Source organism: Pan troglodytes, chromosome 20 (assembly GCF_028858775.2).
Source record: "Pan troglodytes isolate AG18354 chromosome 20, NHGRI_mPanTro3-v2.0_pri, whole genome shotgun sequence".
Lineage (NCBI taxonomy): Eukaryota > Metazoa > Chordata > Mammalia > Primates > Hominidae > Pan > Pan troglodytes.
In genome coordinates this window covers 23362790-23378278 of record NC_072418.2, presented here as the reverse complement: position 1 = coordinate 23378278, position 15489 = coordinate 23362790, and positions in this window count along the sequence as shown.

Sequence of the window (15489 nt, the reverse complement as noted above, 5' to 3'; positions counted from 1 at the left end):
GATATGTCACAATTCCCTTGAGGGCAGGGCTCAGGCAGGAGAGTCACATAACCTAGGTGCTTGGCCTGAGTATATGTCACAATCACATTTGTGGGCTTGGCCCAGGCAGGAGAGTCAAATCATTCAGATTCTAGGCAAAAATATCTGTCACAATTACACCCGCAGAAAGGTCCAGGGATGACATTTACAATCCTGCACATATCCCGGGTTATGTATGAGAGCCAATATCTCCTGTGGGTTGGGTCCAAGAATGCAAAGCAGTCTCAATGCCGGACTGAATCCCTGCATGAGAGCCCCAATTCCACCTGAGGTCCAAGAGTCGTTATTCCACCTGTGGACCACATCCATGTGTGAGAGTCACAATTCCAACCTTTGACTCACTCTTGGTGTGACATTCAAAACCTCCACAGTGGTCTGTGTCCATCTGGAAGGGTGACAGTCCTTACAGTCAGCTGGGTGTGCATAGGAGAGTCACAACCTCTTCAGCATGGTTGGCCCTGTTGACACTTTCGGTGCCACTTGAGGAATTTATATGATATGTGTGAATGTTGTCATTCTCTTTGACTTTGGTACAAGTAGGAGACCTAGGACCTTATCCATTGTTGTAAGCCAACCTATGAGAGTCAAAATCTCTTCTCTTGGCTGTGTCCACGTATATGAGTCATTGTAGCATCTGTATACCTATGTAGGCCCAGGTATATTTAATAATCCCACTTATGGGCAGAGGTAATGCAGGAGAGTCACATCACCTAGGTTCTGGGCCCAGTGATATATTCAGGATAAATGAATTACAATTTTAAAAATAAATATAGTAAAATAACAGGCCGGATGTGGTGGCTTGTGCCTGTAATCCCAACACTTTGGGAGGCCGAGGTGGGCAGGTAACCTGAGGTCGGGAGTTTGAGACCAGCCTGACCAACATGGAGAAACCCCATCTCTACTAAAAATACAAAATTAGCCGGGTGTGGTGGTGCATGCCTGTAATCTCAGCTACTCAGGAGGCTGAGGCAGGAGATTCACTTGAACCTGGGAAGTGGAGGTTGTGGTGAGCCAAGATCGCACCATTGCACTCCAGCCTGTGCAACAAGAGTGAAACTCTGTCTCTAAATAAATAAATAAATAAAACAAAATAAAATAAAATACTGTCATTACTTCTAGTTGACGTAACACAAGAATTCAGATGTTGTTGCTGTAGAAACTCAATGTGTCATGGCTGACTCCACTTTACTTCCTGTCTTTCTATTTTAGACAATCAAAGTAGCACAAGCAAAGCCAGAAATGCTCCACCCTGATTGCAAACACACCAGTGCCCTTCTAGTGAGAATATATGTGTGAGGATATTAACTTGAAATTCTTGGCATCTTTTGTAGAAGTACAGACTTCTATATGACAAATAATAAAGACAAGAATTTAACATTGCAATAGAATCAGAAAGATATTCTAAAAGTACCTTCTAATCCATTATTATTATTATTATTATTATTATTTCACCAGAATGGTTGTGATAGAGTGGTTGCAGCAGTGTGGTCATAAATAACCCATACCGTGTACTTTGTCATTTTTGGTCTATGACCATAAGACTTTTATGCTTAAAAATAAATGTTTTCTTGCCAGGTGGAGTGGCTCACACCTGTAATTCCAGAACTTTGGGAGGCCAAGGCAGACAGATCACCTGAGGTCAGGAGTTTGAGACCAGCCTGGCCAACATGGCAAAACCCCATCCCTACTAAAAATACAAAAATTAACTGAGCATGGTGGCAGGTGCCTGTAATCCCAGCTACTCAGAGGGCTGAGGCAGAAGAATTGCTAGAACCTGGGAGGCAGAGGTTGCAGTGAGCTGAGTTCACGCCACTGCACTCAAGCCTGGGTGACAGAGCTAGACTCCACAAAAAAGAAAAAAAAAATTATTTTCCTAATTCAGGAATTTAACATGATTTTCACAGCCTCACATTTTCAAAAATGGTTTATTCTAAAAGAGAAATGTGATTAAACCATTTTTTCCCCAAAAAGAGTAGAGTGACAAATTATAATCTAGTGTACAGTTAATAAATACAATATAAAGATGTAGCCATTTATTTTAGCTGCATACTTGGGGATAAGACACTTTTTGGGCTATAAACCGAGGGTTTTCAGAGACGTTAGCTCATAAAACGTGGGGCGACCTGGTATAAAAACATTCACCTCTGTACCCAAAACGGACATAATTCTGTGTCTTTCACTCCTAATTTCAACTATTAACCCAGAACTGGAGAAATATAGCATGCCATTATACCACAAAGCATTTTATTATTTTTATTTTAGATTCATGGGGGTACATGGGCAGATTTGTAACATAAGTATACTGCATGATGTCGAAGTTTGGGCACTTAATAATTCCATTGTCCAAGTAGTATACCTCATACCTGATAAGTAGTTTTTCAATGCTGGTCTTGGCAGTTTTTTTAAAGAACTCCCAGCATTTATTGTTTCCATGCTCACCCAATGTTTAGCACCCAATTATAAGTGAGAACATGTAGTATCTGAAATACGTATATACCGTGCAATACTAAGAAACCACAGAAAAAGATGTTCTTTGCAGCAACATGGATGAAGCAGAAGGCCTTTACTCTTTTTTTTTTTGACCTTTGAACTTTTTATTGGCCTCTTGCTCCCCAAAGAGTACCCTGCTTCTGCTGGCTTAATGTCTCAGAATTTGGTGTCATTGGTCTCAGACAGCACTTTGCCATCCATTCTCTGGCGGGTTGTGGTCTTTTGGATGGTTTGCATGGAGTTGCTGCTGTCCAGGGCGTCAACTAGATTGAAGTCCTCGCCATCTTCCAGCAGGCGGCGGTAGGTGGCGATCTCAGCCTCCTGCTTGACTTTGATGTTCAGCGGGGCCTTGTACTCCTGGGCCTGGCACTGCCCCTCTGCCAGGGTCTGTACCAGCTCTGACTCCAGGTGCAGCAGGATCCTGTTGATCTGCTCCATCTGCAGGGCTTAACATGCCTCCACCTCCCTCAGGCTGTTCTCCAAGCTGGCCTTCAGATTTCTCATTGAGTCCAGGTCGATCTTCAAGGACTGGACTGTACATCTAAGCTCTGTGAGCATCATCTCAGCAGCTACAACCTTGGTGGACTGCGTGGTGACCACTATAGTACTCTCCTCAATCTGCTGAGACTGGTACTTGTCCAGCTCCTCTCGGTTCTTCTGAGCTACCTCGTCGTATTGGGCCTGGATGTCTGCCATGATCTTGGCAAGGTCCTGAGCTTTGGGGGCAACTACTTCCTTGGTCAACCCAGAGCTGTCAACCTTGGCTTGTAGTCCTTTTACTTCCTCTTTGTGGTTCTTCTTCATAAAGAGCAGCTCCTCCCTGAGAACCTTGATCTCTGTCTCCAACCGCAGCCGAGTGACATTGGTGTCATCAATGACTTTGCAAAGCCCATGGATGTTGCTCTCCACAGACTGGCACATGGCCAGCTCTGTCTCACACTTGGGTCTAAAGTCATCAGCAGCAAGACGGACTGAAGGGGGCCAGCTCCTCCATGCCTGTGGGTATTTCTTGTCAGGTGGGATGAGAGACTGAGAAAAGAAATAAGACACAGAGACAAAGTACAGAGAAAGAACAGTGGGCCCAGGGGACCGGTGCTTAGCATACAGAGGACCCACACTGGCGCCAGCCTCTGAGTTCCCTCAGTATTTATTGATCATTATTTTTACTATCTTAGTGAGGAGAGTGTAACAGGGCAACAGGTGGGGAGAAGGTCAGCAGGGAAACATGTGAGCAAAGGAATCTGTATTATGAATAAGTTCAAGGAAAGGTACTGTGTCCAGATGTGCACGTAGGCTAGATTTATGTTTCTCTTTACCGAAACATCTCAGTATAGCAAACAGCAACAGAGCAGTACTGCTGCCAGCATATCTTGCCTCTAGCCACAGGGCGGTTGTCTCCTATCTCAGAAGAGAATGAATGGGAATGGCCAGCTTTACACTGAGACATTCTATTCCCAGGGATGAGCAGGAGACAGAAGACTTCTTCTAATCTCAACTGCAAAGAGGCCTTCCTCTTTCACTAATCCTCAGCACAGACCCTTTATGGGTGTCAGGCTGGGCGATGGTGAGGTCTTTCCTTTCCCATGAGGCCATATCTCAGGCTGTCTCAGTGGGGGGAAACCTTGGACAATACCCAGGCTTTCTTGGGCAGAGGTCCCTGCGGTTGTGTCCCTGGTTAATTGAGAATGGAAAATGGCGATGACTTTTACCAAGCATACTGCCTGCAAACATATTGTTAACAAGGCACATCCTGCACAGCCCTAAATCCATTAAACTTTGATTCATTACAGCACGTTTCTGTGAGCACAGGGTTGGGGCTAAAGTTACAGGTTAACAGCATCTCAAAGCAGAAGCAATTTTTCTTAGTACAGATCAAAATGGAGTTTCTTCTATCTTGCTTTTCTACATAGACACAGTAACAATCTGATCTCTCTTTCTTTTCCCCACAACGGACACTGTCGATCTGCAGAACGATGTGGGCATTGTCCACAGTATTTGTGAAGATCTGAGCCCTCAGGTCCTTGATGGTCTTGAAGTAATGGCTTGTCTCTGACCTGAGGTCCCATCTTCTCCAGGTGCTCCCAGATTTTGCTCTCCGCCTTCCGGTTCTTGGTCCTCAGGCTCCTCACTCTGTCCAGGTAGGAGGCCAGGCAGTAGTTCAGGGTTTACATGGTCTTCTCATTCTGGATGCCTCCCATTCCTGTCAGACCCCTGGCTCTCCCCGCAGCCAGGACCCTGAACCCCATGGGCCTTGGAAGCTGGTGAAGCAGGACACGGAGATCCTGGAACCAGAACCCCCCATGCCTGCATAGATGATGGCTGCGCTGCTGACTGGCCAGGCACCTGGACAGAGCCCAGGGACTGGTAATTGGTGAAGGCTGAGCGAGTGGTGAAGCTCATGCTGTCCAGGGAGGAGAGCAAGAGGACAGGACTCAGGCCTTGCCGACGACCAGAACTGTTTTTTATTTTGTTCTCAGCTTGAATGTTATTCATGTACAGAAATGCTACTCATTTGTGTATGTTAATTTTGTATCCTGAGACTTTGCTTAAGTCATTTTTTAGGCTTAGGGGTCTTTTTGTGGCATCTCCAAAGTTTCCCAGGTAGAGAATTATATCATCTGTGAGAATAATTGGACTTTCTGTTTTCTTATTTAGATCCCTTTTATTTCTTTATCTTGTTTAATTGCTCTAGCTAGGACTTCCAGAACTATGTTGAATACGAGTGTTAAGAGTGGATATTCTTGTCTTATTTTTATTCATATGGAGAGTTCATCCAGCCTTTGCCTGTTCAGCATGATTTCAGCTGCAGATTTGTCACAGATGGCTTTACTATTTTGAGATGTTTCTTTAATACCTAGTTTGTTGAGAATATTTTTATAGATATTGGATTTTTTGAATGCCTTTTCTGTATCTATTGTGATAATCATGTTTGCTTTTAATCATCTTTACCTGATGAATCACATTTATTGACTTGTATATGATGAAACATCCTTGCATTCATGAAGTAAAGCTCCCAAGATTGTGGTAAAATAACGTTTTGATTTGATTATGAACTCAGCTTGCTAGTATTTTATGGAGAACTTTTGTTTTAATGATCACCCAAAATATTGGCCTATAGTTTTTATTGTTATTGTGTCTTCACTAGATTTTGGTATCAAGGTGATACTGGTTTTATATAGTTAGGAAGAAATCCCACCTTGATTTTTGGAGTACATTCAGAGGATTAGTACTGGCTCATCTTTGTATATGTGGTAGAATTTAGTTGTGAATTCATCTGATCTAGGGCTATTCATGGTTCATGGGTTTTCTATTACCAATGTATATATTTCTATTACTAATGTATGATTTCTATTACTATTCTATAATATAATGTATAATTTCTATTGCTAAATTTATAATTTCATTATACATTTTATTAATTTTTGCTGTGTTCAAGATTTTTGCTTCTTTCTGGTTCAATCTTGAGAGGTTGTGTGTATCCAGGAGTTTATCTATTTCCTGTAAATTTTTTACTTTGCATGCGTGGAGATGTTCATAGTAGTCTCTGAGGATGTTTTGTATTTATGTGGAGTTAGCTGTGATTTCACAACTCTAACATTTAAATAGATGCAGAACAAAAGTTTAACACATTCCCTAATGATAAATCTCTGAAAAAATTAAGTATAGGAAAAATGCACCTGAAGCCAATAAATGCCACATATAACAAAAAGTGCACAGGAAACAGCATACTAAACAGGGAAAAGTTGTAAGCTTTTACTCTGAAAGTTAGAACAAGACAAGGATGCCCACTTTCTTCAGTCTTGCTAAACATAGTACGAAATGTCCAAGACAGAGAAATTAGAGAATAAAATCAAAGGCATCCAGATTGGAAAAAAAAGTTAAATTATTACTATTTGTAGAAGACATAATCTTAAGTATAGGAAAGCCTAAGACTTTACTAAGAACTACTAGAAACTAATAAATTCATTAAATTTACAGTATAAAAAATCCACATGCAAAAGTCAGTGGCATTTTTGTAAACAATTAACTATCTCAAAATAAAATTAAAAAACAATCCTATCTACAATAACTGTAGTAACTACACTTTGAGATAAATGTAACCAAAAAGTTGAAACACCTTACATTATAATCTAAAGAATATTAAAGTAATAAATAATACACAAATGAAAATATTTATGAATTGGCATTAATATTGTTAAATACCTGCATTATACAAAATGATCTACAAATATAATGCAACTTCTATCAAAATACCAGTGACAAACATCATAGGAATTTAAAAATATCTATCTAAAATTTATATGGTGCTGCAGAAGACCCTGAGTAGCAAAAGCAATCAAACAAAACAAAAAAGGCTGAATGTATTACCCTACCTGGCTTTGAAATATGCTACAAAGCTATAGTAACCAAAACAGTATGGTACTGCAATAAAAAAAGACACATAGGCCAGTGGAGCAGAAGAGAGAAATGAGAAATGTATTCATTTACTTACAGCTGATTATATTAACAGGTGACAATCTTTTAGGGAAATGACGGTGTCTTCAATAAATGGTGTTGAGAAAACTGTATAGCCACATGCAGAGCAATAAAATGAGACCCTCATCTCACACCATATATAAAAATCAACTTAAAGTAAATTATATATTTAAATGTAAGGCTTGAAACTATGAAACTACTACAAAAAAATATACAGTGAAATCCCCATAACATTGGTCTGGGCAGTGACTTTCTAAAATTTAATCTCAGAATCCCAGGGAACCAAAGAAAAAATAAAGGAGTCAGATTACTTCAAATTAAAAAGTTGCTGCACAGAATCTGATACAACCAACAGGATGAGAAAACTAAAAAATGGGAGAAAATATGTACAAATTATACATGTGACAAGGGTTTAATATCAAAATATATAAGAAACTCAATTATAGAATAAAAAACAAATAATATTAAAAATGAGTTAAAGACTTATTTTTCAAAAAAGACATATAGGCAAGAGATATAAAAAATACTCAGTATCAATTATTACCAGGAAAAGCAAAAAAAAATAAGAAAAAACTATGATATCAACTCACTTGTTAGAATAACTCTTATTAAAAAAAATTAGTAAAGGTGTGAAGACAAAGGAATGCTTGGGGGCTGGCTGCAGTGGCTCACGCCTGTAGTGCCAGCACTTTGGGAGGCTGAGGTGGGCGGATCACGCAGTCAGGAGATCCAGACCATCCTGGCTAACACGGTGAAATTCCATCTCTACTAAAAATACAAAAAATTAGCCAGGCGTGGTGGCGGGTGCCTGTAGTCCCAGCTACTCGGGAGGCTGAGGCAGGAGAATGGCGTGAACCTGGGAGGCGGAACTTGCAGTGAGCCGAGATTGCCACTGCACTCCAGCCTGGGCAACAGAGCGAGACTCCGTCTCGAAAAAAAAAAAAAAAGGAAAAGAAAAAAGAATGTTTGCATATTGTTGGTTTGAGTGTAAATGAGAACAGCCTTTATAAAAAATAAAATAGGCCGGGCACGGTGCCTCATGCCTGTAATCCCAGCACTTTGGGAGGCCGAGGCAAGTGGATCACCTGAGGTCTGGAGCTCGAGACCAGCCTGACCAACATGGAGAAACCCTGTCTCTACTAAAAATACAAAATTAGCCAAGCATGGTGGTGCATGCCTGTAATCCCAGCTACTCAGGAGGCTAAGGGAGGAGAATTGCTTGAACCTGGGAGGCAGAGGTTGCGGTAAGCCAAGATCACGCCATTGCACTCCAGCCTGGCAACAAGAGTGAAACTCCATCTCAAAACAAACAAACAAAAATAAATAAATAAAAAATAGAGAAGTCTCAAAAAATTTAAAACTATCATATAATACAGCAATTGTAATATTGGATATATATCCAAAACAAATAAAATCAGAATAAAAAAATATTTGCACTTCTATGTTGTTTGCAACACTCTTTACAATTGTCAAAATATAGAATCAACAGTTTAACATCAAATGAGTAAATAAAGACAATATAGTAGGCCGGGGGCAGTGGCTCATGCCTGTAATCTCAGCACTTTGGGAGGCCGAGGCGGGTGGATCACTTGAGGTCAGGAGTTCAAGACCAACTTGGCCAATATGGTGAAAATTCATCTCTACTAAAAATATAAAAGTTAGTTAGGGGGAGGTTGCAGTGAGCCGAGATTGCACTCCTGCACTCCAGCCTGGGCTACAGAGAAAGACTCTGGCTCAAAAAGAAAAAAAAAAAAGTATGATATATTTAAACAATGGAATACTACTCACCTTCAAAAAAGAAAATTCTATTATTTTCAGTCAGATGGATTACATTACCTGAAATAAGCCAGGCACATCAAGATTATTATTATTTTTGTGACAGAGTCTTGCTCTGTCGCCCAGGCTGGAGTGCAGTGGTGCAGTCTCAGCTTATTGCAACCTCCACCTCCCAGGTTTAAGTGATTCTCCTGCCTCAGCTGGGACTACAGGCGCCCGCCACCATGCCCAGCTACTTTTTGTATTTTTAGTAGATGGGGTTTCATCACAGTGGCCAGGCTGGTCTCAAACTCCTGACTTTGTGATCTGCCCGCCTCGGCCTCCCAAAGAGCTGGGATTAGAGATGTAAGCCACCGCGCCCGGCCTAGAAAGATTATTTCATAATTTTACTTACACACGGATCCTAAACAAACGTAATCTCATCGAAGTAGAAAGTAAAATGGTGACCACCAGATACCAAGGTATTTAGAAGGGGGGTTTGGAAAGACGTCAGTCAAAAAATACATAATTATACTTGAATAGGAGAAATAATTTCAAAAGATTTTTTCTACAGCATGGTGGCTATAGTTCCTAATAATGTATTTGTATTTTTGAAAAGTGCTAAGACTATGTCACGTGCTCTCACCACAAAAAATGTTAACTATGTGAGGTAAAGCATTAATTACCTAGAATTAAACATTTGACAATGTATACACACTTCAAAATTCATGTTTTACAGAATAAATATTTATTTATTACAGATAATAACTGCATAAAAGACACTAAAAGGGCAGTTGTTGCTTTGGTCTCATGACTGGCCACTCTTCGAACACAGTAAACAAGTTTGTGAGCAAACTAATAGGATATGTTTCAATCCAAAAGCTGTCATGATCTCCAAGTTTTACAGAGAAAATGATCAATAAGTTGGCTACAGTTATGTGACAAAGAATAGAAACTCTAGACTGAACTTCACCCACTAAAAAAATTATATAAGACTGAGAGATTTTTTCAAATTGTAATATCAATATAAAAAAGAAATATTATTCCAAATTTTAAATCCACAGAGGTCTTTTTATTATTTTACAAACTTTAACATTCACACTTAAAAATAGAAGATTCTGCACGGGAACGTTAAGTTGTGCTATATCATAGAAAATTAAATTTAAAAAATTTCACTCACCATTAGCTCTCTTAAAAATTTAATTTCTGAGATATACTTTTTAGCAAATATTTGCCACACTTTGTGTAAGATTTTTTTTCTTTTACAAGCAGAAAAAAAGAAAACTAACTGACTTATTCCTCTCACCTGTGGATACTGAATGCCTTTTATCTTAACTGATCTGAAAGTTGTATTGACAAACAAACTCTCCAGTTAAAACTAATTTTTTAGTACATTAAAAAAATACCAACTTTCTCATCAAAACCTACAAAGTACCATGTAAAATGACATGGCATAAAGACAACAATGAGAAAACCATAGATATAATACAGAAAAAGAAGGAGAAGGGCTGTGATGCATACATAGCTGGAATACACATAATAAAACAAAAGATACTTAGAAAACAAAGGAAGAAGAATTTCTCTTCAAATTCAGCAAGAGTTAGCTTTGTAGCCTGGAAAAAATGTCTTCTTAACATGAAAAATCAATATTATTTTTTCACCATTGATATTTTCCATCTCTGACTTCAGCAGGAATATTTATAGCTTGTTATGCAGCATCTGTTACACAGCAAGCACTCTCATGTTTGTTTGCTATATTTATATATAAAAACATCCTCATGACTTATAAAGCATCCTTAGTATTTACCTGAAAAAAAAATTGGCTCAATAAATAAATATAGTTATTTCAATTATAAAAAGTGAAAAGAACAACAACTAAAGCAGGTTTAAAGAGTTCTCCAATTAAAAGAACAAATGAAATGTTCTAAGAAAATAAAATATAACTTGATAGGCTAATTTTGGAATTACATCTAAATATTATTTTGTGTGCACTACTAAATTTTATAAAAGCATTATAATCCCTGACAAGCTCACATAATGCCTCAGAAACTATTTAAAAAATTATTAAAAAAAGAAAATTATAGGTCCAGCATGAGTACCAGGCAAGTCAAAACAAAATATTTGCATGGGAATATTCTGAACCATAAACCATAAGATATTACAGTAATAAATTTAACACAAAGCAGACAGTATACATTTGTTTTCAGCATTTTTGAGGTATTCAGTTTTCTAGTAAACTAGTTACCTTACTATTTTTTTGAGATGAGTCTTACTCTTTCACCCAGGCTGGAGTGCAGTGGCATAATCTCAGTTCACTGCAACCTCCACATCCTGGGTTCAAGCAATTCTCTTGTCTCAGCCTCCTGAGTAACTTGGACTAGAGGTGCACACCACCACACCCAGGTAATTTTTGTATTTTTAGTAGAGATGGGGTTTCACCATATTGGTCAGGCTGGTCTCGAACTCCTGACCTCAAGTGATCCACCCGCCTCAGCCTCCCAAAGTGATGGGATTACAGGCGTGAGCCACTGCACACAGCCAATTAGTTACCTTATTAAGATGATTTGTTTTTTTCCAATATTGCTCTTTTCTTCTGAATATAGGTACAAATTCATATTCACAAAAACACACATACTTTATAATTTTCTTACCCTTAATGTTTATCTTTAGAGTAATATATGTGTATATTTACCTCTATGTAAATAAAAATTAAGAGTCTGTATGTGTTTGCAGGCAGTAAGACCACATTTAAAGAAAAATATTAACAAATTTTTAAATGTTTATTCAGAATTCAGAAATGTATGGATTTTATTAATACTTCTATACAATTCTTATTATGATCATAAAACAAAATCATGACCAAAATCTTGCCACTTGCCAAAGTGGCCAGATGGAAGTAGACATTCCATGCAAATTGGTTACTGTAACCAACAACAATTGCACATTTCAAAAGAACTAAATGTGTAGAATAGGTTTGTAATACAAAGGGTAATGCTGGAGGTGATGGATACTTCACTTACCCTGATGTGATTGTTACATATTATATGCCTGTATCAAAATATTCTATATATGGCATAAATATATACACATACTATGTACTCACAAAAATTTTAAAAAATAAGTTCATATAAGAAAAAAAGAATAAAAATTTAACCTACAAGAACAATATTCTTTAACCTATTTGCAGTTTAAAGCCACTGGCAAAAGAGATGTTAGTTCATTATGTTACCAACTTGCACACTGTAACCATCTTTTAACTACATTCTTGAGAAAGGTAGATAGGTTAAAAACTTAGTGGCATCATAAAGCATCATTGAATGCACAATGATCATAATATGTTTAAAAAAGTTTAATTATAAAACTAAGTTTACATGTAATCTGAAAATTTAAAAATGTACTGCATTTTATTACATAGAAATATAATTAGTAAAATAATATATTACTAATTTTAACTAAAATTAAAAATGTTTTTCATTTACTATAATGCAGAAGAATATTACTCTAAACAACCACCTCATATATCACTCAATATTATGTTAACCGCAAAGAGCCCCACCACTTAGATTTTCATCATGCATCTTATGTTTTAATGTTCTTATTTTTTTGTTTTTTGTCTTTTTCTTTTGGTGGTACAATGGTTATTTATTTCTTTTTTCTTTTTTTTTAATTATACTTTAAGTTTTAGGGTACATGTGCACATTGTGCAGGTTAGTTACATATGTATACATATGCCATGCTGGTGCGCTGCTTTTTTGTTTTTGAGATGGAGTCTTGCCCTGTCACCCAGGCTGGAGCATACGTAAGAATAGTGTACTTCTCCCTCTCCCTCTCCCTCTCCCCACGGTCTCCCTCTCCCTCTCTCTCTCCTTCTCCCTCTCCCTCTCCCCACGGTCTCCCTCTCCCTCTCTTTCCATGGTCTCCCTCTGATGCCGAGCCAAAGCTGGACTGTACTGCTGCCATCTCGGCTCACTGCAACCTCCCTGCCTGATTCTCCTGCCTCAGCCTGCAGAGTGCCTGCTATTGCGGGTGCGCGCCGCCATGCCTGACTGGTTTTCGTACTTTTTTGGTGGAGACGGGATTTCGCTGTGTTAGCCAGGCTGGTCTCCAGCTCCTAACCGCGAGTGATCCGCCAGCCTCAGCCTCCCAAGGTGCCAGGATTGCAGACGGAGTCTCGTTCACTCAGTGCTCAATGTTGCCCAGGCTGGAGTGCAGTGGTGTGATCTCGGCTAGCTACAACCTCCACCTCCCAGCCACCTGCCTTGGCCTCCCAAAGTGCCGAGATTGCAGCCTCTGCCCAGCCGCCACCCCGTCTGGGAAGTGAGGAGCGTCTCTGCCTGGCCGCCCATCGTCTGGGATGTGAGGAGTCCCTCTGCCCAGCTGCCCAGTCTGGGAAGTGAGGAGCGCCTCTTCCCGGCCGCCATCCTGTCTAGGAAGTGAGGAGCGTCTCTGCCCGGCCGCCCATCGTCTGAGATGTGGGGAGCGCCTCTGCCCCGCTGCCCCATCTGGGATGTGAGGAGCACCTCTGCCCGGCCGTGACCCCATCTGGGAGGTGAGGAGCATCTCTGCCCAGCCGCCCCATCTGAGAAGTGAGGAGCCCCTCCGCCCGGCAGCTGCCCTGTCTGGGAAGTGAGGAGCATCTCCACCCGGCAGCCACCCCGTCCAGGAGGGAGGTGGGGAGTCAGCCCCCGCCCGGCCAGCCGCCCCATCCGGAGGGAGGTGGGGGGTCAGCCCCCGCCCGGCCACCACCCCGTCCGGGAGGTGGGGGGCGCCTCTGCCCGGCCACCCCTTCTGGGAAGTGAGGAGCCCCTCTGCCCGGCCACCACCCCGTCTGGGAGGTGTACCCAACAGCTCATTGAGAACGGGCCATGATGACGATGGTGGTTTTGTCGAATGGAAAGGGGGAAAGGTGGGGAAAAGATAGAGAAATCAGATTGTTGCTGTGTCTGTGTAGAAAGAAGTAGACATGGGAGACTTCATTTTGTTCTGTACTAAGAAAAATTCTTCTGCCTTGGGATGCTGTTGATCTATGACCTTTCCCCCAACCCTGTGCTCTCTGAAACATGTGCTGTGTCCACTCAGGGTTAAATGGATTAAGGGCCGTGCAAGATGTGCTTTGTTAAACAGATGCTTGAAGGCAGCAGACTTGTTAAGAGTCATCACCACTCCCTAATCTCAAGTACCCAGGGACACAAACACTGCAGAAGGCCGCAGGGTCCTCTGCCTGGGAAAACCAGAGACCTTTGTTCACTTGTTTATCTGCTGACCTTCCCTCCACTATTGTCCTATGACCCTGCCAAATCCCCCTCTGTGAGAAACACCCAAGAATGATCAATAAAAATAAATAAATAAAAAAAAGAATAGTGTACTTCTTTTTTTTTTTTTGAGATGGAGTCCTGCTCTGTTGCCCAGGCTAGTGTGGAGTGGCGTGACCTCGGCTCACTGCAACCTCTGCCTTTTGGGTTCAAGTGATTCTCCTGCCTCAGCTTCCCGAGTAGCTGGGGTTACAGGTGCGTGCCACAGTGGACAGCTAATTTTTGTAGTTTTTAGTAGATGGGGTTTCACCATATTGGCCAGGCTGGTCTCGAACTCCTGACCTCATGATCTGCCTGTCTCAGCTTCCCAAAGTGCTGGGATTATACGTATGAGCCCTGCGCCCAGCCTAATGTTCTTATTCTTTAATAGAAAAGGTCATAAATAATGACCACCTAAGAAAAAAAAATCTCCTATCTTTGATGTAGCAACCACTGATCACATGCTTTCACATGTGAATATAATAGCAATGAATAAGAAAGAGCATGAAGTAATTTGAAAGTTGAATGACATGATTATTTGCTTTTCAAAAAAACCTAACTTTTTTAAGGAAAAAAGTATACTTTGAATGTAATTAAAACTCTGCAAAACAAGTCCTACTTCTTTTAAAGTTATATACAAATAATTTATCCACCAAATTTAGTTTTGGATTATTTTCTATACTCAGCACTCTGATTTAGTGTGGTGTCTGAAGTGCCAGCACCTTAGATATTTCTACTGTGAATCCTCTGATATTTACATAAACTTAACTTTGGATTAAATATATTTTTATATCTACTGCATCTGCAAAAATATATTTTAGTATGAATCCTCTGCTGCTTTTAAGCTGTAGTTTTTGAAAAAGTTTTTCAAAATTTGTTACATTTGCAGGGTTTTTCTCAAATATAAATTCTCTGATGTTGGCCAGGTGTGGTGGCTCATGCCTGTAATCCCAGCACTTTGGCAGGCTGAGGCAGGTGGATCACCTGAGGTCAGCAGTTTGAGACCAGCCTGAACAACATGGAGAAACTCTGTCTCTTCCAAAAATACAAAATTATCCAGGCGTGGTGGCACATGCCTGTAATCCCAGTTACTCAGGAGGCTGAAGCAAGAGAATCGCTTGAACCCGGAAGGCAGAGGTTGTGGCGAGCCGAGATTGCGCCATTGCACTCCAGCCTCGGTAACAAGAGCAAAACTCCGTCTCAAAAAGAAAAAAAAAAAAATCTGATTTTAAACAAAGTTTAAGCAACTGCTTCAGGGGTTTCCTCTAGTACAAAATCTGTACAATAAGATTTGTGATACAAATAAAGGTACTACAACCCTCTTTAAATTTGCAATGTTTGTCTTCAAAATGGTTACTCTTTTTCACATTAAAGGCTTATATTTTCTGAATGCTCTTTTGACAGTAATTCCATTTATAATGCTTTTATTAAGTACTTT